The sequence below is a fragment of the Phacochoerus africanus genome, chromosome 3 (assembly GCF_016906955.1).
Source record: "Phacochoerus africanus isolate WHEZ1 chromosome 3, ROS_Pafr_v1, whole genome shotgun sequence".
Classification (NCBI taxonomy): Eukaryota; Metazoa; Chordata; class Mammalia; order Artiodactyla; family Suidae; genus Phacochoerus; species Phacochoerus africanus.
In genome coordinates this window covers 24,995,909-25,021,221 of record NC_062546.1, presented here as the reverse complement: position 1 = coordinate 25,021,221, position 25,313 = coordinate 24,995,909, and the positions used below count along the sequence as shown (strand labels likewise).

General features: G+C 40.3%; 1 protein-coding gene across 8 annotated transcripts in view; it reads right to left on the bottom strand.

Annotated features, from left to right (window-relative positions):
* The window catches only part of NCOA6 (nuclear receptor coactivator 6), a 108,934-nt gene extending 88,356 nt beyond the window's left edge, over positions 1-20,578 (bottom strand). For 5 of the 8 annotated variants that reach the window (XM_047771259.1, XM_047771258.1, XM_047771260.1 and 2 more), the window contains exon 1: positions 20,376-20,572. The gene's annotated coding sequence lies outside the window, so the exon portion shown is untranslated. Of the gene's footprint in view, positions 1-20,375 lie in introns of all 8 variants that reach the window. The other 3 variants (XM_047771267.1, XM_047771261.1, XM_047771266.1) reach the window with 3 other exon arrangements.
* Positions 20,579-25,313: the final 4,735 nt, after the last annotated feature.

Sequence of the window (25,313 nt, the reverse complement as noted above, 5' to 3'; positions counted from 1 at the left end):
CATACCCTCGATACTTTACCACCACCACCATGGAAGTCATGAGACTTCCCTTTTTTTTGGATAAGTTTTTTTTTTTAAGGTACCCTCTTTAATTTAATTTAATTTTTGTCTTTTGGGGTCCACACTCGAGGCATATGTAAGTTCAGGCTAGGGGTTGAATTGGAGCTGCAAATGCTGGCCTATGCCACAGCCACAGCAACATAGGATCTGAGCCACATTTGTGACCTATATCACAGCTCATGGCAATGCCAGATCCTTAACCCACTGAGCAAGGTCAGGGATCAAACCCATGTCCACTTGGATACTAGTCAGGTTTGTTACCACTGAGCCACGACGGGAACTCTGAGTTTTGTTTTGTTTTGTTTTAAACTTTATATTTTGAGATCATTTCAGACTTAGAGAGCATAAGCCTTTCCTCCTTTTTTTTTTTTTTTTTTTATGACCACATCTGCAGCATATGGAAGTTCCCAGGCCAGGGATCAAATCCAAGCTTCAGCTGCAACTTACGTCACAGCTGTGACAACACAGGATCACTGCACCAGGTTCGGGATCGAACCTGCACCACCAAAGAGACAACACCTTAACCTGCAGTGCCACAGAGGGAACTCCAATCATTTCTTTTAATGGAAAATATATATGTAGAGAATGCCCTCATAATTTTTTTCATAATTTTTACTATAATTTAAATACTTTCAGTGGATACATTTGTTCAGCCTCCCTTTACCAACCACCTACTATGTACCAGGCACTCTGCTAAACACCTTCTTGCTCTTGAAGTTACTACATAAGAAACAAAAAATGTGTGCAATAGATGATTTAAATAACATTTTCATGAATCTCTGGATCTGGTATTACACCTATACTACTTTAAAAATTTAAGTTGGCCTTTTAACTACATAACCTTAAATGTTTTAGGGTAATTTATAAAGCATTTAAAAAGTATATGAATAAATAGTTAAATGTGAAATGTCTATTTGCCATGACACAACTAATGTTAAGATCCAATCCTATCCTCCCTACAGTCTCTAGTAAGATTCTTAAAAAACTATTACATGCTTTCTGTTCCCAAATCCAGGAATCCCAAGGGAAAATATATGCAAATCTCCAGCCAAATCATAGTGCCCTGAAAAGATCACCAAATTGCCTGCTGAGACTGGCATTTCATTACTGTAACCACCCTGGTTTGCTCTTGGTAGGGATAATGGACAATTTAAGAGATTAGGGAATATTAACATTATACCTTAAAACTTCAATCCTGACATTTTAGTTAAAGAAACAAAAGATAAATCTGTGAAATATAAAGTCTGAAATTCCTAAAACTACTCATCCTAACACAGTTGACCCTTGAACAATGCAGGAGTTAGGGGCTCCAACTGCAGGGATGTTTGTATGTATTAATTGAAAAAAAAAAAAAAAACTTCATATAATTGGACTGGCAGAGTCAGACCACACTGTTCAAGGGTCAACAGCAGGTAATAATTTTAACTGAGCAAATATAAATCAACAATAAGTAGGAGGTTCAATGAGATTTTCCCCATCTTGTTAGACATCACAGTAAGTGGATAAAGTAAAATTCAGAGGAAAACTGCTTTATAAACATTATGTTCTAATTGTGAACCACTATGTTCTTTCATTTATAATAAAGCTTCCATCAAAAAAAAAAATGCAAGTTTGGAATACTAGTGTTTTAATCCATGCTGTAATATACAAATGACATGGAAAAGTTGACCAAATCCTACAATCCAAGAATTTAAAAAAATCCCCAAAAATGACTTGATGAGACTCTGAGCAGTGTTAGAGAGCCCTTAGTCCAATACTGGTCCAATACTCTCATGGAACACACAAACTTAGGGCCTGAGCAAACAATTTATCCAAAGCTTCTTAGTAGTTGGGAAGTCTTTCACCTCACGTATGACACTTCTTTTTTGCTGTGGTTGTTTTAGGGCCGCACCCGAGGCATATGGAGGTTCCCAGGCTAGGGGTCTAATTGGAGCTACAGCTGCCAGCCTACACCACAGGCACAATACCACCAGATCCAAGCCGAATCTGTGACCTACACCACACAGGTCGAGACAACAGCAGATCCTTAACCCACTGAGCAGGGCCAGGGATCGAACCCGCAACCTCATGGTTCAATTCGTTTCCACTGTGCCACGACGGGAATCCTGACATACAACACTTCTTTAGAAAGGAAGTACTTCATTTTATTTTATATATTTTTAGGGCCACAGGGCCACACCCACAGCATAGAGAGGCTCCCAGGCTAGGGGTCGAATCGGAGCTACAGCTGCCGCCTACACCACAGCTACAGTAATGCCAGATCTGAGCTGCGTCTGCAACCTATACCACAGCTCACAGCAATGCCAGATCCTTAACCACTGAGCAAGGCCAGGAATTGTACCTGCGTCGTCATGGATACTAGTTAGATTTGTTTCCACTGAGTCACAACAGGAACTCCCAGTACTTCGTCTTAAAAGCACAGAGAAGTATGTTATATAATGACAATGAATGTTGTCTTGCCTTAAGAAAAGTGATGGACGACAACTTTAGAGAACAATGACCTTCTTTCTCTATTAAGTTTCCAACATGAAACTCAAATCATGAAATCTGGGCTCCAAATTACAAAAGTATTTAGGCCATCATTCTAAGAGTCCGTCAATGTTTCCTCTTCTCCATTGTCTTAACATACAGACATACCTTGGAATCCATGGGGCTGATTCCAGGACTTCCAGTCCCAACACAACAAAACCGGCAGATGCTGAAGTCCCTTACATAAAATGGTAAGGTATTTGTATATAACAGTACATCCTACCCATATCTATAAATCACCTCTAGATTACTGATACTACCATTAATACAATGTAAATGATATGTAAACAGCTGTAAATACAACATAGTTTGTAACCTTGACAAATTCAAGTTTTACTTTTTGGAACCTTCTGGAATTCTTTTTTTTTCTGGAAATGTTTTCATTCTCTGGTTGGTTGAATCTTCAGATGCGGAACTCATGGACATGGAGAGCCAAGTGTATTCAAGTGTTCACAGATAAATTTGTCAGCACCCCTCCCCCCCTTTTTAACGCTCTTACAACTGTCACTAAAAAAAAACAAACAAAAAAAAATCAAACGCTGAAGTCTTAGATCAGCTTTCAAGGCCTGTGGCTACTTTAATCATTACTGATAACCCAGATGAATACACTTGGCAAACCTGCAGACAGAACTGTTATTAGGTGAATACATTAACATTTTTAAGCATAGGTAGACCATTGACTTGGGACAACCAGAAAAGCACTTCTTCAAAAGAGAGTATTTAAAAACTAGAAAATCCAATACTATGCTTAATTCCCAAACAAGGAAAAAGAGGTAATTTTTTGGGACTTCCGGCCATGGCTCAGTGGAAACAAACCTTACCAGTATCCATGAGGATGCAGGTTCGATCCCTGGCCTCGCTGGGTGGGTTAAGGGTCTGGTGTTGCCATGAGCCATGGTGTAGGTCACAGATGCAGCTTGGATCCTGAGTTGCTGTGGCTGTGGTGTAGGCTGGCAGCTACAACTCCAATTTGACCCCCTAGCCTGGGAACCTCTATATGGTGCAGGTGGTGCGGGCTTAAAAAAACTGAAAAACATAAAAAAAAAAAAAATTTACCTTCGTCTTTTTTTTTTTTTTAGGGCCACACCCACTGCATATGGAGGTTCACCGGCCTGGGGTCAAATCAGAACTACTGTCACTGGCCAAAGCAACGCTGGATCCGAGGCACATTTGTGACCTACACCACAGCTCACGGCAACACCAGATCCTTAACCCACCGAGTGAGGCCAGGGATCGAAACTGCATCCTCATGGATACCAGTCAGGTTCATTTCTGCTGAGTCACAATGGGAACTCCAAGAGATAATTTTTTGATCAGAAGAAATTCAATGGCATAATAAACAGGTTTAATAAGAAATGTTTATATTAAAGAACAAAGAAATAAATCTCTGTCCAAGTTGCGAAGAAGAGAAAAACAAAATTAAAGTTAAAAATTAACAATAAGGGAGTTCCCGTCGTGGCGCAGTGGTTAACGAATCCGACTAGGAACCATGAGGTTGCGGGTTCGATCCCTGCCCTTGCTCAGTGGGTTAACGATCAGGCGTTGCCGTGAGCTGTGGTGTAGGTTGCAGACGCGGCTCGGATCCCACGTTGCTGTGGCTCTGACGTAGGCCGGTGGCTACAGCTCCGATTCAACCCCTAGCCTGGGAACCTCCATATGCCGCGGGAGCGGCCCAAGAAATAGCAACAACAACAACAACAATAACAGCAACAACAAAAAAGACAAAAAAAAATTAACAATAAAACAAAAAAAATAGAAAAAAATTTAGACAAATTAACTTCGGTGGAGTGGTGGTGAGCAAGAGATGAACCTAGAAATCATAAAGAAAAAGACTGACAGACATGATTAGATAATACAGTCTGTATGTCAAAGGAACCACAAAGTCATAAGACAAATGAAAGACTGGGATAATATATTTGGGCCATGACAAAAAAAGGGATTAATACTAAATAAACAAAAGCACTCACAAATTGATTAAAAATTAAAAAATTAACAACCCAAGAGAAAAATAAGATAGAGGACTGGAAAATTCAATATCCAAAATGTGGAATGCAAATTGGACAATAAGTGTATTCAATTTATTAGGAAATGAAAACTAAAATAAAATACTTTTCGCCCAGCTGACAGGCAAATACTGAAGATACCTATTATCCAGTGCCAGTGGGAATAAGAACTGCAACCACCTTTATGGAAAGTAACCTGGCATAATATTGAAATAAGCCTACTGTTTAACTCATGTTTGGGAATTTATTCTACAAAAGTAAAAGCTTCATTTCTTAAAGATATATGCATAAAGATGCCTACTGTTTATGATAGGGAAAAATATCAGAAACAACCTAAATGTCACTGAGAGAAACCTACATAAATGGAGCATTATGCAGCAAGTAAAAAAAAAATGAGTATCTGTTTAATGATAAAGAAGAAAATTATGAAATACTATAAAGTAAAAAAACAGAAGCTATAGAATAATGTGAATGGCATCATGAAAATCTTACCCGAAAAAGGAGGGAAATAAGTCAGTATGTATACCTGTGTTTCTAAGAGCATAGAGAAAGATATGGAAGAATCATACTGGGCTAGTATACTTGGGCATGCTGGAGGACAGGAACTGGAGAGGAGTAGATGGTTGGCTTTATGCATCTCAGATGAGGCCCAGCTTGTTTCATTAGGCCTACACTGCTTTTGTGGTTTGAAAGGAAAATCCTATTTGAGTATAATTTGTAACAGAAAAGAAACAGAATTAAAAAAAAAAAGTCTATAATGGAAGTGACAGAAAAAAATAGCTATTAAAGTTGATACAGCATTGGTATACAAAAGTCAGCCAAATGAAACACTCAGAAGACAAGAAACAAAAATAAATTCTGAGTGTTTTTTGGGTAGGTTTGTAAACAACACCTATGAACTCAGGATTTACCTCCATTTCAAAAAGAAAAATAAGTTTTTTAATTAAGAGCTTTATGTTTCTTAGTATTGCCTGCTTAGAATGTTTTTTTCAAAAAGCAAACATGACTCACCATAAAATTCTGTCAAAGAAATGCCCCCTATTATATATTTGCAATATGTATTTTTTTGGTTAAATTATATTCAAGTTAGCTACATTCTGAATCTTGAAATTTATCCTTTATAACAATGCACCACTCTTTGTTACACTATAAAATTTTTAAGCACATAGTACAAATTTAAAAGGAAAATATCAAATCTACACTGAACAAATGGTCAAATGATATGAAAAAGCTAGTTCAGATAAGATTGAAAAATACTTGTCACTTTAATATTCGTTTTCTGCTAGTCAGAAAAGAAATAAAATGCAACTTCATGATGGAGAGATCCAGCAGTCACAGTATTAACCCTATGACTGATGTTATCATCAACAGTGGGAAAACCAGACATTTATGCACCTTGCGGTATGGTGCAAAGTAAAGAATATTTATTAAATTTTTTGTCAAATGTTTAACTAGAATCTAATCAAGTCTTAAACCTTCCAGTTTAGGGAAATACAAGGAATAAAGGAATAAGTTAAATGCCACAAAGAAATCAATCAGATATATCCAGGATGTGGGACATTCAACAAGAAAACTGCTTTGGTCTCAGCAAATCAGTGCCATGTTTAAAAAAAAAAAAAAAAGGAAAGAAAAGGGAAAGAAAAGGTAGGGAGCAGATAAGATATGGGAACTGTTCTAGATTTAAAAAAAAAAAAAAGCCTACAAAAATAAAAACACGCAAATGCAATGCACGATTCTTAGTTTGATTCCACTACGATGAGTTCCCGTCGTGGCTCAGTGGTTAACAAACCTGACTAGTATCCATAAGGATGCGGATTCGATCCTTGGCCTTGTTCAGTGGGTTAAGGATCCAGCATTGCTGTGAGGTGTGGTGTAGGCTAGTGGCTACAGCTCTGATTCGACCCCTAGCCTGGGAACCTCCATGTGCCACAGGTACAGTCCTTAAAAAAAAAAAAAAAAAAAAAAGACAAAAAATTCCACTTTGAACAAGTCAGCTATAAAAGTCATCATAGAGACAACTAAAGAAACTTAAATACAGACTTGGTGTTAGAAATATTAAGGAATTACTGGGAGTTCCCACTGTGGCTCAGTGGAAACGAATCTGACTAGCATCCATGAAGATGCAGGTTTGATCCCTGGCCTCATTCAGTGGGTTAAGGATCTGGCATTGCCATGAGCTGTGGTGTAGGTTGTAGATGTGGCTCAGATCCTGTGTTGCTGTGGCTGTGGTGTAGGCCGGCAGCTACAGCTCCGATTCAAGCCCCAGCCTGGGGACCTCCATGTACCATGGGTGCGGCCCCAAAAAAGACAAAAAAAAAAAAAAAGAAAAAAGAAATATTAAGGAATTACTGATAATTTTGTTTGGTGTGATAATGGTGTTGTGATTATGTAGGATAATGCTGTTATTTGTAAGAGACGCATGCTAAAGTATTTAAAGGCGTAGTACCATGAAGTCTTTATTTTTAAAAGTTTAACATGATAAGTATATTATTAAGCATATGGCAACATGCTGAATAAAGGTGTTTATTATTTCTGGGACGGTTTTTTCATATGTTTAAAAGTTTTCATAATAAAACACTTAAAATATCAAAACCCCCACAAAACTGTGAGGTACCACTATTATACTAGAAGAAAAAAATTATAAAATCTATTACTAACTACTAGCTAGTAACAATGTAAACTAGTAGTTGTTCTAAATAATCTAACAATACGGCTAAAAGGTGCTATCTTTACTAAATGAATTATTTTAGGGAACATATTCCAAGAAAAAAATTGGGGGGGGAGATTTATAAAAAGCTGTTATAGCAGTATAATTTAGAATTGCAAATCACATATAAAACCAAACTGGAAATCATTCAAATACCAAATAAACAGAGAATATTCAAACTTTGGTTATTATACATTCATTAAAAATGGTAACTATATAGACATGTGGAAAAGTGTATTAGTGTAATGCCAAATGAAAAACTATATTAAGAATGTATGTACAGCAGAAATTAACACAACACTGTAAATCAACTATACTTCAATAAAAAATAAAAATAAAAACATTTAAAAAGACTGTGTGCATATGATGACTAGGAAATTGTCCATAATATTTAAATATAATTTTAAAAATTTCATGCACACACACAATCTTAGAGAAAATATGAACAATGCAAATATAGAATCAGGAAGAAGGGCCAGAGCACAACAAGGAAAAGTACCTGAGCACTACTGTTGACCACAATTTTGAATGAATACTCACAATTTGAATACAGTCCTACTGAGGACAAAAGTCAACGTAACTATCATTTAGAAGACAGAGAAGGGCTTCCTGCGTGGTTCACAACATACAAGACATAGAAAAAGAAGATATCATTGGCTTTAGTAGCACCTAATCTTCCTCAATTCCTTCCACTAGCCACATGTTTAAAAAAGATATGGAAAAACTGAAAAGGGTTCAAAGAAAAATCAAGAGATTAAAAAATAGGATGGAAAATAGGTGATCTTGAAGAAAGTTTGCAAAAAAAAAAAAATTGAACAACATGATTATCAATATTTCAACCCAGAGAGGCTTTGAATAGAATAGAGACCCTAAAAAGCTCATATGTCTCAATGCCCCCCAAAAAAACGCTCATTTGTTATTGTTTTTGTTTTTTACTTAAGAGGAATTTCTTGATGGTCCTGGTGAAAAGTTACTGGCACGGGCAAATGAGGGAGGTTAAGTGTATTAAATCACTGACCATCTGTTTTTCTTCAGGGTATCTACTTACCCATGATCATCTGATGACAGAATCTCCCTAAAGTTTGAATTAGTTTTCCATCATTTCAAAATTCTTCAGTGCTATCCTGCTCCCACACACAACCCACTCAGCAGCATTTAAATATCCTAGATCTGGCATCTAGGGCCCCAATAAATTACTCTGGCTTGATCTCCCCACAACTCCTCAATACATCAGCAAACAAAACTTCTCTATCTCATTTCCTAAATATTCCTTATGCTTTTCTGTGTCTGCCACTCCCTTGGTTCTTCTCTCCTTAACTCATCTCATTGCAATTTTACCCTTTCACTTATTTAGTAAATTTTAATTTAATACTTCTGTATCACACCACCCATTTTAAGTTGAATTGTGCACCCCCCAAAAAAAAGATACATTAATGTCCTAACCCCCGGTACCACAGAATGTGACCTGATTTGGAAATAGGAACTCTAAAGATGCAATTAGTTAAGATAAAGTCATACTGGAGTAGGATAGGCCCCAATCCAATATGATTAGTACCCTTATAAATAGCGTCCTTATAAGACACAAATTTGTCCTTGTAAGAGAAAAATTTGGACAGAGACAGAGATACACAGAGAAAACGACAGAAACTAAAGTGACGTAGTTGCAAACCAAGGGATTTCAAGGATTAATGGGAGCTAGGAAGAAGCAAAGGGAAGAATTCTACTCAAAGTCTCAGGGAACATGGCCCACTGACCTGCTGCACTCAGGTTCTAGCCTGAAGAACTGTGAGAGACTAAATTTTTGCTATTTTAAGTCACTCATTTTGTTATGGCAGCCCTAGGCAACTAATATACCGTCTTTTCTATGAAGCCTTCCCTGATCCTCTAAGTGGAAGTGATCTCTTTCTCTCTCCTGAATTCCCACAGTGCTTACTATTTCATTTAAATGCTTTCCTCTGGATTGGAAGAGTCAATATTATTAAAATGACTACCCAAGCAATCTATAGATTCAATGCAATCCCTATCAAATTACCAAGGACATTTTTCACAGAACTTGAACAAAATATTTTAAAGTTTGTTTGGAAGCACAAAAGACACTGAATAGCCAAAAACATCCTGGGGGGGGGGGGAGGAACGGAGCTGGAGGAATCAGGCTCCCGGACTTCAGACTATACTACAAAGCTACAGTCATCAAAACCATATGGCACTGACACAAAGACAGAAACATAAATCAGTAGAACAGGATAGAAAGCCCAGAATTAAACCCACACACCTACAGTTAACTTATCTATGACAAAGGAGGCAAGAATATACAAGTATATACAATATGTGGTGCTGGGAAAACTAGACAGCCACATGTAAAAGAAGGAAATTAGAACACTGCCTAATACCATACACAAAAATAAACTCAAAGTGAATTAAAAACCTGAATATAAGACCAGATACTATAAAACTCTTGGAAGAAAACATAGGCCAAACACTCTCCTACATAAACAATAGCAACATCTTCTCAGATCTGCCTCCTAGAGTAATGACAATAAAAACAAAAATAAAAAAAGGGGACTTAATTAAACTTAAAAATTACTGCACAGCAAAGGAAACCCTACACAAAACAAAAAGACAACCCACAGAATGGAAGAAAATATTTGCAAATGAAGCGACTGACAAGGGATTAATCTCTAAAATTTATAAACACCTTCTGCAGCTCAATACCCAAAAAAAGAACAATCCCATCAAAAAATGGGCAGAAGATCTAAACAGATGATTCTTCAAAGAAGACATACAGATGGCCAAAAAACACATAAAAAGATGTTCAACATCACTAATTATTAGAGAAATGCAAATCAAAACCACTATGAAGTACCACCTTACACTGGCCAGAATGGCCATCAGCAAAAAGTCTACAAACAGTAAGTGCTGGAGAGGGTGTGGAGAAAAAGGAACCCTATTACACTGTTGGTGGGAATGTAAATTAATGCTACCACTGTGGAAAAACAGTATGGAGATTCATCAGAAAACTAAACATAGAATTACCATTTGATCCAGCAATCCCACTCCTGGGCATCTATCCAGAAAAAACCATGACTCGAAAAGACCCATGTACTTCAATATTCATTGCAGCACTATTTGCAATAGCCAAGACATGGAAACAAATGTCCATCAACAGATTAGTGGATAAAGAAGATGTGGTACATATACACAACAGAATATAACTCATTAAAAGGAAAGAAATAATGGCATTTGCAGTAACATGGATGGACCTAGAAATTATCATGCTAAGTGAAGTCAGTCAGAAATACCAACATCAAATGCTATCACTTATATGTGGAATCTAAAAAAAGGACACAATGAACTTTGCAGAACAGATACCAACTCACAGACTTTGAAAAACTTATGGTTTCCAAATGAGACGGGTTGGGGGTAGGGAGATGCACTGAGGGTTTGGGATGGAAATACTATAAAATTTGGTTGTGATGATTGTGTACAACTATAAATGTAATAAAATTCATTGAGTAATTCAAAAAAATTTTTAAAAAAACCATGCTTTCCTCTCTTTCTATTTATGTTCACATCACTTTCCCAGATGAATTAGTTTCCTGGAAGGCTGAAACTAACTACTCATCAACTGTATACTCCTCTCAGCCGTGGTAGGCAGTCAACATACACTGACTTTCATAATTAAATTTTTCTCCACACTTAATTATTCTGATAGCAATGCTTCTGAATGAGTTTTCTCCACATACACTGAAGAGTTAAACACAATCTAAAAGAACTCAGTTGAAGGTTCATTTTCTTTAGGAAGCATACCTAGATTCAATCTTACTTATATAAATTTTATCAATATACTTCACACTGATATTTACATGCGAGTGTGTATATATACACACAAGTACTACACACACACACACACACACACACTGCTGTTAGCTAATATCCACAATGGGAAATAATGTTTATTTAACAAATCCATTATTTAAGGTCTATTAATTTGCCTTATTAAGTCTAGTCAAATGCTGGTTTACCTAAAATCATCCCACCTTTACTGATATTTGGTAGTTAACCAGTGTCTTTGAATTTCTCCAAATGTATTAGTTTGGGGGGCAGGGGGTGGCATGCCCATAGCATGTGGAAGTTCCCAGGCCAGAGATGGAACCTGCGCCACAGCAGCAACAATGCTGGATCTTTAACCACTGTGCCACAAAGAAACTCCATGTACGAATTTTTAAAGTCTGTATTTTATAGAAAGGACACAGCCTTACTTCCACATAACATTTAAAATTATGGCAAAAGGAGTTCCCGTTGTGGCTCAGTGGGTTAAGAACCCAACATAGTGTCCATGAGGATGTGGGTTCGATCCCTGGCTTCACTCAGTGGACTAAAGACCTGGCGTTGCCACAAGCTGCGTTGCAGGTTGTAGATGCAACTTGGATCTGGTATTGCTGTCACTGTGGCATAGGCCTGTAGCTGCAGCTCTGATCTGACCCCTAACCTGGGAACTTCCATATGCTGTAGGTGCAGCCATAAAAATAATAAAATAAAATAAAATAAAGTTATGGCAAGGGACTTAACCTTGTGAACAACTTTCCTGAGTAAAATCCAAAACAGAAATCTGGTTCACAAATTTCCAAGACTTTAGTATTTCTTCCTGTGAGAGACTGCTGCTGCCTCATCTTTAGAAAAAGTACATGAATGGTATTATGCAACTAATACTGAACAGGTTCAGTATCAGCAAAGGAGCTGGTTAACAAGAACATTTGTTGTTTCTTTGTGTATGGGGGGGATTTGCAGCTGATTCATGCTAAATGCAAACCTAAATATCTATTTAAAGTATGAACATTCTCTGAATTTGATAATAATTAATATTACTAAAACTGACACAGTTTTTTCCCTAGCTTTATTGAGATGTAACAGACATACAACACTGTGTACAATGAGATGGATACATATTTAAATCCTGAAATGATTATTACAATAAGGTTAGTTAATACACCCATCACCTCACATAATTACCATTTTTTTGTGTGTATGATGAGAACATTTAAGATCCACTCTTTTTTTTGGGGGGGGGGTCTTTTGCCTTTTCTAGGGCAGCTCCCGCGGCACGTGGAGGTTCCCAGGCTAGGGGTCAAATCGGAGTTGTAGCCACCAGCCTACACCAGAGCCACAGCAACTCGGAATCCGAGCCACATCTGCAACACCACAGCTCATGGCAATGCTGGATCCTTAACCCGCCAAGCAAGGCCAGGGATTGAACCCGCAACCTCATGGTTCCTAGTCGGATTCGTTAACCACTGAGCCACGACCGGAACTCCAAGATCCACTCTTTTAGCAACTTTCAAGTATACAATACAGCACTGTTAACTACAGTCACTCATGCTGTACCTTAGATCCCCAGAACTTATCCATATTACAACTGAAAGTTTATACCCTTTGACCAACATCTCTCAATTTCCCCTACCTCCCAGCCCCTGACAACCACCACTCCATTCTCTTTCTGAGTTTGGCTTTTTAACTGATACAGTTAATATGAACCTGACTGTTTATATTCTAACTGACATAGAATATACAATTTTTTACAAGTTAAAAAATATGTGGCTCTGAATTTTTGCTTTATAGGGTCTATATATAAAATATAGCTTATCACCAAATTCTACGGCTGCATTACTCCTTCCAACGAGGCGACAGTGCTCCCTTTATGTACACAGCTATATATACCTCTGGTCATTTATTAATTAACTCAGCAAATGTTTATTGAGCTCCTAGGCAGCCACCTTAAATTCTTTTTAGAATAAGGTAAGGTAGAAAAAGACTAAATTTTTAAAAATAAATAAATGTGCCAGACAACACAAGTAGACACTGGAGCCAAAGGAAGGGAGAGAGGGACAGAGAGACCCAGGCCCAGCTCTAGTGAGGAGGGAAAGAGTGAAACAGCTCCATTATTTCCCCTTTCTCTCCATCTCTTCCTATAATTCATGGCCAGGCTTACTTTCCTAATGTACAGATTTCTTCATGTTACCATATGGCCAACAACTTTTGATGACTCCCCATTACCTCGTTAATCAATTTCAAACTTCTCAGCCTGGAATTGAAAAGGATTCAAAGCCTTCCACATATAATATGCAGAGACTAAGAACACAGACTTTGGCATTAGACTGCCTAGACTCATATTAATTCTCTACCGATTGTTAGTTCTATTTCTCAGTTTCTTTAACTATAAAAAGGAGATTACACACACCAGCATGTTCAATGCTGCACTCTTCACAATGGAAACAACCTAAATGCCCATCAACAGATGATTGAATTAGGAAGATGTGGTATATATACACAATGAAATACTACTCAGCCATAAAAAAGAACAAAATAATGCCATTTGCAGCAACAAGGATGGAACTAGAGACTCTCACACTAAGTGCAGTAAGTCAGAAAGACAAATACCATATGATATCACGTATCTGGAATCTGATATATGGCACAAATGAATCTTTCCACAGAAAAGAAAATCATGGACTTGGAAAATAGACTTGTGGTGCCAAGAGGGAGGAGGAGGGAGCAGGATGGACTGGGAACTTGGGGTTAATAGAAGCAGACTATTGCCTTTGGAATGGATAAGCAATGAGATCCTGCTGTGTGGCACTGGGAACTGTATCTAGTCACTTATGATGGAGCATGACAATGTGAGAAAAAAGACTCTATACATGTATGTGTAACTGGGTCACCATGCTGTATAGTAGAAAACTGACAGAACACTGTAAACCAGCTATAATGAAAAAAATAAAAATCATTATATAAAAAGAAAAAAAGGAGATTAAAAAATAGTGCCTATTTCACAGGGCTGCTGTGAGGATTAGACGAAATACTACTTATAAAATGGCTAGCAAATTAACTAGTAAATAGTATGCATATAAAAAAATCAGAGCCACACTGTTGTTCAATCTTCATTTCCAGTCTCAACTTCAACAACAGCTCTGTGACAATCCTGTTCTCCAACCAAACTACACACTTTACTATCTCCTAAACACCTATACTTTAACTCAGCCTGGAAAATACTGTCTCATCTCCAAGTATTAAGATCCTAATCTTTTTGGCAGTCCTGCTTAAAGGCCACCAACTTCAGGTACAATCCTCTGATATCCCAACTCTGTAACATGTGTATATATATATATATAAAATGCTACATGACACTGAAATTCTGTCTAGATTCATCCACATATTCTGCAGAGTTCTAGCCCAATGTACACAGTAGGGTTCAGTAAGTGTTTGACAAATGAATAAATGCCTATATTTCCTCTACGTCACCAAATGCTCTCTTGGAAAACAGCTCCATATCACAAGTAAAAAGATCTCTTCAGTATTAGTTCATAAAGTTGAGCAGCTGGTTTTCTTTTCTATTATCAATGTGGTAATTTCTACTGTAGTACCCAACACATAGGATGCCTAAATACTCAGTGATTTGAATTTCATCTCATCCTTTTATTTCCTTTTTTTTCCCCTTTATCGGCCACACCCAGGCATACGGAAGTTCCCAGGCCAGGGATCAAATCCCGAGCCGCAGACGCCACAGCTGCAGGAAAGCCAAATCCTTTAACCTACAGCACTGGGCCGGGGATCCAATCACCAATGCCACAGACAAGTCAGATCATTAACCCACTGCACGACAGCAGGAATTCTTCATCCTTTAATTTCAATTATCAATTTATTCATTATGATCAAGAATGACTCAACCTGAGAAACAGATTTTAGTTTTTACCCACAAACTCATCTGTCAATTTCTAGCCATCCTGATCATATCTCAACAGGCTGTTTATTGGTTTAGGAGAGATAATATTTAAAACTTCGATAAAGTTAGAACCAGAAAATCAAATGTCTATAGGTTGATAAAGTAAATGAGCAAGAGAGTAGTGGAGACTACAGGGAACTTCAGGGAAGAGTTCCATTCCCACAGGTAGTCTAAAGCAACAGATAAAATTAAGCAGCAACTTGGAAGCATATCCTGTAACACCTAGCCCTCAGCCATTCTGTTTTGACCTGAAAAATAAATTAATTCTACAACTGTGTTAAGCATACTGAGCTTCTATTCTATGCCTGGGAATCAGAAATGGACAATAATACTAAATAATAGCTAATATTATTGAGCATTTTCTAGATGTCACACTGTTCATATGAAATAACTCAATTCTCACAACAACTCCATGAGATAAATACTATTATCTTTTTTTTTTTTTTTTTGGCTGCATCCATAGCATATGGAAGTTCCCAGACCAGGGATCAAATCGGAGCTGCAGCTTCAACCTAGACCACAACTGCAGCAATGTCAAGCAGGAACTCCACTATTATCCTTATTTTAAAGATGAGGAAAGTGAGGCACAACGAGGTTATGCAACTTGCCCAAGGTAACACAATTAGCAAGCAGGGGAGTTGGAAATAGGACTCAGATAGACTTCATCAGAAAGAGCTCACAATTTGAAAACAAGTACCATTCAATAAATGATGCTATGGGAGTTCCCGCTGTGGCTCAGCAGTTAACAAACTCGACTAGTATCCATAAAGATGTGGGTTCAATCCCTGGCCTCACTCAGTGGGTCAGGGATCCAGCACTGCCGTGAGCTGTGGTGTAGGTGGGAGACACAGCTTGGATCCTGCATTACTGTGGCTGTGGTGTAGGCTTCACAGCTGTAGCTCTGGTTTGACCCCTAGCCTGGGAACTTCCATATGCCTTGGGTGTGGCCCTAAAAAGACAAAAGACAAAAAAAAAGGTTCTGGGATAATTAATTATACATTAACAAAAAATGAAATGACCCTACCTCACACTAACCACAAAAGTCAATTCCAGACAGAGATCTAAACATCAAAGGCAAACAGTAGAGATTCAAAAGGTTAATATAAAGAATAACTTCAAGGGTTCCCACTGTGGCACAGCAGGTTAACAATCCGACTACAGCAGCTCAGGTGGATAGGAGACACAGGTTTTTGATCCCCTCCCAGCACAGTAGGTTTAGGATCCAGTGTTGCCACAGCTGTGGTATAGGTTGCAGCTGAGGCTCAGATTCAATCCCTGGCCTGGGAACTTCCAAATGCTGTGTGCATGGCCATAAAAAAGAATAACTTCAAAATCTTGGGGGAGGAAAGATTGATAAACTTGACTTAATTAAAATCCAGACCTTCTTTTTAACAAAAGATAACTAGTTTAAAAGATTAATAACAAATTCGGAAATGAAATCTGTAATAATACAACCAACAAAGGATTAATAATCAGAAAATATAAAGAAATCTTTTGAAAAAGACAACCCAATAGAAAACCGACAAAACGAGCCCTAGAATGGCTGTGAAAACTTGGCACTAACCACAGCTGCCACACAGTGGACCCCGAAACAGTAGATCTTGGCATCACTGACCAATATAAAATATTCAAGGGTTTATGTCATGCTGCAGGTACACAGAGTATGAGGGACCAAACCAGAAAGACAGTGCCATCATATAGGAACTGGATGGTAAATCAGAAGTTTAATGTCCAACATTCAGCTACATAGATTAGGGAATGGCAAACATCATGAGCAAACGGTCAGAAAGTAAACATTTTCAGCTTTGTGAGCTAAATATTCTCTGTCACAACTACTTAACTCTGCCACTGGTAGCGTGAAAGCAGCCAAAGGCAATATGTAAATTAATGTGTGCCTATGTTGCAATAAAACTTTATTTACATAAACAGGTGGTGGAATAGATTTGATCCATGGACCATAGTTTGCCAACCTCTGACACTGACAGCTGTGATATTTCTTACACTCTAGGAATACTTCCAGTCTTTCACTGTTGACACCTCTGATTTTCTTAAGCAATAAACGACATCACTCTTGACAGATTTGCAATGGCTTCCAAAAGTCTATTACTCTACCAAAAACATCTTTCCCTTATTATCTGAGACAATTCTCTCTCATTTTCCTTTCAACCTTTTTTTAAACTTCCTTGACAGCCATCATCCCAAACTAGAAATGTAAAAAAATTCACCCTCTCTCTCACTACTCACAACGTAATTATATCAATACGTGCAAATTCTAACTCTGTTCAGTGCTTACAGTTTCTGCCTTAGTTCAGGCCCTCATGACTACTTCCCTGCTATCCTGTTCACGCTCCTTCCAAAACACATCCATTTATCCCCTAAAAATTAAACCTCATTGTAACTCCTTGAAAACTCTGACTACCTCTCTAAAATCCAAGGATTCAGTCCAAATTCCTTAACAAGGTCCTTCACAATCAGGTCCCAAAACAACCTTCCCAGTCTCATCTCCAACCACTCTCACAACACACTATGCTCCAGCCACATTACATTACATTCCCATGCATGCACTTACCTGAAAGCTCTTCTCTCCAATTCTGCATCTGGCAAACTACTCTACCCTTCAGGACACACATCAAGGGTCACTTGTTCACAAAGCCTTCCCGGATTCCTAGAGCAGAGACATACCTACTTCTGTGTCCTTCTTACTACCTACATACCTACTTACATACCTACATCTGTGTCCTTCATGTAACTCTCCTTTGGCGCTTACCATCCTGAACTGTCATTGTTTACATGTTCACTTCTCTCATGGGACTAAATATCCAAAGTGAGAACACCCTGCCTTGCTATAAAGACCTTAAGACTCCTCGGAGCCTAGCATGATGGTTGACCTAAGTAGATGTCTTAGGGCACAATAAATGTGGGTTGAATGGAAGACATTCTTTGTGGTTTCTTAACCTGAGGTTCATAGATGGGAGTCCACAGACACAATTCAGGGGCATCTGTGAACTTGGACAGGAAAAAAAATTACCTCTTTATTTTCACTGACTTCTAACCAAAAGGAACCATTTTCTTCAAACATGAATGTAGGCAATAAACCATCTAGTATTAGCAGTATCTGTGTCTCTGCACAGTAATCACAGATATCTTTATATTACAGTTGTTACAGCTATCTTAAAAATTACGGATATTCATCACATCTTTAAAAGTATAATTATTGGACATATATCTGTATTATTATATCACAATTTGTATACTTAGGTATTTCAATATTAATTGGTTTCTCTATACTCCAATGTATTTTATTTTATGCAATTAAAAACTATTCTGAGAAGAATCCATAACCTTTGCTAGATGCTAAAGGGCACAGACAAAGTTAGGCCTTCCAGCATAGAGAGACCCAAAACAAATAAATTATGTTGCTGTATACAGGTACTGGACTTATACTGAAAATCTTATTGCTACAAACATCCTCATAACCTTTTTGTTGAAAGTCCTTTTTGTTATGTGGGAGCCCTGGAATTACTTATATGACTTATTTGCAGTTTCTCTCAGAATTCTCTCATAGCCCATGGGGACTGTGAATTCTTCTCTACCATGATTAAACTTCAATTACAGTTTGGTCATGATAGAGATCCTGGGTCTCTACCATCGTTTACTATTGCCTTCTTAAGCTTTTTGTGTCCCTTTGCTGTTTAGTAAATACCTAAAAGAGACGGAGCAGCTCTTAAACCTCTAGAAAGTTAGAAGTCAAAAGGGTCCTAAAGATAACTTCTCTGGACAAAAGAAACTTCTCTCATCAAATAGCTGGTTACCTATACTTTTTTTGTATCCTATTCAGTGTTGTTTTTGTTTTGTTTCCTATGGCCCCATCCCCAGCACATGGAATTTCCCTTGCCAGGGACAGAATGTGAGCCACAGCTGCAGCAATGCTGGATCCGTCAATCCACCGTGCAGGCCAGGGATGGAACCAGCACCTCTGCAGCGACCCAAGCTGCTGTGGTCAGATTCTTAACCCACTGGGCTCCTGTATCCCTTTCAGTTTTTGTACTAGACAAACTCATTACAAAAACAAATTACTTAATGATTCTTTGACATATGCTGTCATGCTTGACTCCCTAACAATTTCTCCCAGCTAGCAAATTCCTCTAAGACAATGTGTTGAATGAGACAGCAGCAGGCTAAGTTCCAGTACATCTTCTGCCATTAACTGCTTAGATCTTTAGAAGTCATGTTTTCCTTTCTGTCTCAGCTAAAATCACTACATGATCTGAAATCCTTACATGATCTAAGAACTATACATTCATTCCTCTGCACCATTCCTACTGGCTTCACTAACACCTTTCGGATGACCTCCCCAGGTGACCCTGCTCTTAAAACAGTGGGCTGTTCCCTTCCTGGGAAGACACCTTGGGTCACCGCCCACAAACAGCCTGGTCCCTCCTTTTAAAGACACACACAAACTCCCAAAGTTGATGGAGACTCTTCTGGCCAACCACTTTCATTCTGCATCTCTTTTGCTGGCCAGCTCCTGCATCCAAACCTCAGTCCCCCTCTTCTCTTTTCCTCATCAAAGCCTTACTTTATTCTGTTGCTCTTCCCAATGAGGAGTGGAGGATCCTGAGGGCAAATATGTCCTCAGCCCCCTGGGAGTTATACGGACTTGCCCTGAGACTCCGAAGACTGCCCCCAATCTGATACCAGCGTCTGTACCTAAAGGGCCCCCATTTCTAATCACAACCCCAAAGAACTGTCCCAGCCCTGACAGCCTGAGCTCAGATCCCACGCCCCTCCGCGCCCTACCTGCCTGGGATCATGAACACTGCCTAAACCAGCTCCAGATCCTGCTCTCCTAGCCCCAGTGATCCAGACCCCAGCTCCGTTTGGACCCAACGTCCCTTCTCCGCGACCCCGGCCACGACCCCACGTCCGGCTCCCGCCAGTTCTTCGGGCCTGGAGCGCCACCCGGTGCAGACCCTGGCCGGCTCAGCACTCCCTGAGCGCCCCAGACACCTTGTCCTGCACCCTCCCCATCCCGCCCAAGCCCCCCGCTCCCTCCAGCGCCCCCGCCCGTAGGCCCGGGGCCCGCTCCCCAACATGGCGACGGGGACACGAGCGCGGCGGGCAGGCAGGCGGGGCGGCTCCGGGCCGGGCCCGCACAGGGGCCGTGCTCCACGGTCGGCCGGCGCCATTTTCCCGCGCCGGGCCCGGGCGGCGCCTCCTTCCCACGAAGCTAACCGGGCCGGCACCACGGACGCCCGGCGGGCCCACCCCTTACGGGCCCGCGTCGCCGTCACCTCACCTGAGCGCGGCCCCAGCCCTCCCGGGCGGGCCTCGGAGCACCGGCCCGGGCCGTGGATGCCCGCGGCCCTCCGTGTGTCCGTCCGTCCGTCCTCGCCTGCGCGGGTCTATCTGGCCGTCGGCTCCCGGCCGCCCGCAGCCCGACCCGGCTGGGCCTCAGGGAGCCGGCGGGGAGGGGGATGGGCCGGACCGGGCCGGGGAGGGAGGGGGAGGGAGGGAGAGAGGGAGGGAGCGCGGGAGAGGGCGGGGCGGACTAGGGGCGGGGAATTGGCCACGTGACCAAACGTCTCCGAGTGCGCGAGGTAGCGCGCGCCCGCTCACTTGGGTATAGAGCTTAGTGTGGCGATCTGCTGGTTTTGTATCTTGACGAGGTAGTGTCGTCAGTGGCTTCTGCCTCCACTTTGCAGTCACTGCACAATCCTATAAGAGCCCTCTGGCTGAATGTCCTTGGGCGGGTCAACTCTCCATAAGCCTTGATCTATGCACATGAAATATACAGATAATAATAGTGTTTGCAAAGAGGAAATGAAGGAAGGCATGGAAAGCGCTTGACACAGTGCCTGACACATAGTATGTAATAACGTTAATGATGATAAACTTTAGCCTTTATTATTTGCTTGTAAGTCCCTCTCTACTTTCTCCCATCACAGTTGCCCTACCAAGCTCTGAAGGTACAAGGGAGTGTGGCCCCCTCCCCTCTCCACAACTGTAGGAAGGCCTACCCAGCACTGATGTCTGTCATAGGCCTGCATTCGGATCTGGCTTTCACTCGATAGCTATGTGATTTTTTCTGCCTCTGAACTCAGCTTTCTCATCTATAAAATGGAAATTAAAGGTCTGTTACAAGCATCATATTAGATTGCACAGCTCAGGCACACTAGTCTTATCTAAGAAAAAGAATCCTTTCATTCCACAAATATTTATTGAGCACACACTCTGTGTGTGCCCGGACTGGTGAAGTAGCCATCTAAGGCCTTTTCTTTCTTTCTTTTTTTTTTTTTTTTTTTGTTGTTGTTGCTATTTCTCGGGCCGCATATGGAGGTTCCCAGGCTAGGGGTTGAATCGGAGCTGTAGCCACCGGCCTACGCCAGAGCCACAGCAGCAACGCGGGATCCGAGCCGCGTCTGCAACCTACACCACAGCTCACGGCAACGCCGGATCGTTAACCCACTGAGCAAGGCCAGGGACCGAACCCGCAACCTCATGGTTCCTAGTCGGATTCGTTAACCACTGCGCCACAACGGGAACTCCTCTAAGGCCTTTTCATGTTCTCCTTAGCTCCCCTTCGATCTCTTTTCCACCCTCCTGTTAGAGTAATGTTTCTAAGAAATCTGATCGTGCCTCTCCTGTATTTAAAACTGTTTGATGGGGAGTTCCCTTCATGGTTCAGCGGTTAAGGAACCCAACTAGGCTCCATGGCGATGCAGATTCCATCCCTGGCCTCCTTCAGTGGGCTAAGGATCCTGCATTGCTATAGCTGTGGCTTAGGCTGGCATCTGTAGCTCTGGTTCGACCCCTCGCTTGGGAACTTCCCTATGCTGCAAGTGTGGCCCTAAAAAAAGCAAAAGCAAAACAAAAACAAAAACAAAAAACAACTATGTGATGGCTCCACACTGCTCTTAAGATAAAGGCCAAATGGGAGTTCTTTTGTGGCACAGCAGGTTAAGGATCCAGCGTTGTCACTGCAGTGGCTTGGGTTGCTGCTGTGGCATGGGTGCGATCCCTGGCCTGGGAACTTCCAAAAGATAAAGGCTGAATAGTAGTTCCCATTGTGGCTCAGAGGGCTGAGAACTCTACATAGCATTCATGAGGATGTGGGTTCAACTCCTTACCTTGCTCAGTGGGTTAAGGATCTAGCATTGCTGCAAGCTGTGATGTAGGTCGCATATGTGGCTTGGATCTGGTGTTGCTGTGGCTGTGATACAGGCCGGCAGCTGCAGCTCCAATTTGACCCCTAGCCTGGGAACTTCAGAATGCCTCAGGTGCAGCCATAAAAAGAAAAAAAAGAAAGAAAGATAAAGACCAAATATCTGTCTCACTTTTGCCCTTCCCACATCTCCAGATTTCTCTCAGGCCCTCTTCCCCTCTCTGGAGTGGCTGAAACTACACTGACCTTCACACATTGTGCTTCCTCTCTTCTCAGGACCTTGCACATGCTGATTCTTCCACCTGAAATATCCCCCCTCCTTGGATAATTCATCAGCCTCAGATCCTAGTTCAAACATCACTACCCCAAGTACACCTTCCCTGAGAACTCCCCAGACAGGTTCCCCTTGCCCTCAATAGGATTACTGGGTTGTTTATTGCCTGTCTTCACGAGGCTGTGGACCAAATTGGGAGGAAGACTATATATCTTATTTACTGCTGTTTCCTCATGATATAGCAAAGTGCCTGGCACAAAAGAGATGCTCAATAAATATTTGTTGTGTGTGAATCCCCAAAAGTGTGGAGAAAGATAATGAAAAACATAGGCAGCCAAAGGAGGGCACTTCAGATACTTGAGTCCATGAAATTAACACCGAAAGGATTTGTACAAGAGCCTAGGAAGATTTTTGTTTAAGGTTTTTCTTTTTACTTTGAAAAAGTGAGGTATGATTTACATACAGGAAAATGAAAACAGCTTAAGTGTATATGTAATAAATTTTTACCTATGCTCCTGTGTTATCAACAGTTTGAAATTTCCTCAAAAAGTTAGATATAAAATTAACATTGGAGTCCCCATTGTGACTCAGCAGGTTAAGAACCTGACTAGTATCCATGAAGATGCAGGTTTGATCCCTGGCCTCGATCAGTGGGTTAAGGATCCGGCATTGCCACAAGCCACAGTGTAGGTAACAGATGCGATTCAGATCCCGAGTTGCTATGGATGTGGTGTAGGTGGGCAGCTGCAGCTCTGATTCGACCCCTAGCATTTGATCCAGCAATCCCACTTCTGGATACTTATCCCCCAAAAGTGGAAGCATGGACTTGAACAGATGTTTGTTCACTCATGTTCATAGCAGCATTACTCGCCATAGCCAAAGGTGGAAGCAACCCACATGTCTATCAGATGATGGATAGACAAAAATGAGGTGTATACATACAATGGAATATTATTCAGCCTTAAAAAGGAAGGAAATTTTGACATATGCTATAACATGGGTGAACCTTGAAGACATTATGCCAAGTGAAATAAGCTGGTCACAAAAAGACAAATACTACCTGATTCCTCTTACATGAGGCTCCTAGAGTAGTCAAATTCATAGAGACAAAGTAGAATCCTGATTGCCAAGAGAGGGGGATGTACTGATTGATGGAGAGAGGGGGTAAAAGAGAGTTGCTGCTTAATGGACATGGAGTTTCAGTTAGGGAAGATAAAAAAAAGTTCTGGGGATGGATGGTGGTGATGGTTGCACAGCAGTGTCAGTGTACTTAATGCCACAGAGCTGTACACCTAAAAATAGTTAAAATGGCAAAATTTATGTTATATATTTAACCACAAATTTTAAAATGTTCCAGGACCTGATCCAATATGCTATATTTTTTTTTACCTTGTTATCCATGGTCCTTAAACCACAAGTCAGACGTTTTCCTGATATTAGCAAGGATATAGGGAGCTAGGAGTCAGGGGCCCATTTGGGCATCTGTATATCCTACAGGTGAAAATAGCAGGAGTATAGGTAAAGTAAATATCTGTTGCCCACAGGAAGGCAGCAAAGGAACAGAAACAGGCCATGAACTGGCACGAAGTATAGCACAGTGAGTTCAAGATTAGGCTCTGCAATCAGAACACTCAAGTTCAGATTCTAGCTCCGCTGTTTATTAGCTACGTGACGCTGGGCAAATCCAAACTTCTTGTTGCACAGATGAGGAAACTGGGGCCAAAAGGAGAAAAATGACTTGTCCTACAAGGTCCGAAGTATTTTCTCTTTTATTTTGGTGTTTTTTTAATCCTTATATGGTTTTATTTTGTTATGTATTCCCGACAGACTATAAAATACTCGTATCACCACTTGTAATATAATTTTTTGGTACTACAGTTGCCCCATCTGTAAAGCGCAGATAATAAGTGTATCTTATAGATGAGGGTTAAAGTATTAAATGAATTAATAGAGTAGTAAATGAATTAGTAGAGTTTAGAAGAGTGTCTCACACTTATGATAGCCTCAACAATTATCAGATTAAGAGAGGCCTCTGAAGAAGTTATCAGGCTGCTTTACAGAATGTTTTCAGCAAGAAAAGCAGTCCTAGGACATCTAGGGTTGTTCTGGATTCAGACTTAGGTAAAGAAAAAGCAAGCAAATCATGTATTCTTGAACATGAACAATTTGATTGGCATTTATCGAGCTGCTATTTTCATGTTTGTCCAAATGAGCTTAAGCTTTACAATGATAAGATTGATAGTGAATGCTTGAACCATATCTTTAGGAACTATATCAAACAAAAATAAAAAAGAAAGAACAAAACCACTTAGCATCAACATTCTACCGTCTGCAGGATTCATCACAAGGCCAAATGGCAAAGTTATCACCTTGAGTTAGACAAGTTGTTTCTTGCAGGAGGACGTCACTTTTAAGTGGGTGCCACTCACTGGTAAACATTGGAATGTACAACTTTGTTGTGGTAATTTGCCAGTAGATGGCAGTGAAGTGCCTTGTTATTACAAAATCAGTTCAACAATTGTCAGACAATAGGAAATAAGTGTCTTGAAGAGAGGTCATTTCTACTTTGCATGGGCAAGCAATGGCTTGCTCTTAGGAAAAAAAGATTGAAAAATAGAAATAGAAAAAAAAATTTTTAAAGAAAAATGGGAGTTCTTGTTGTGGCTCAGGGGGTTATGAACCTGACTGGTATCTGTGAGGATGTGGGTTCCATCCCTGGTCTTGCTCAGTGGGTTAAGGATCCAATGATGCCAAAAGCTGCAGTGTAGGTCGCAGACACTGCTTGGATCCCTCGTTGC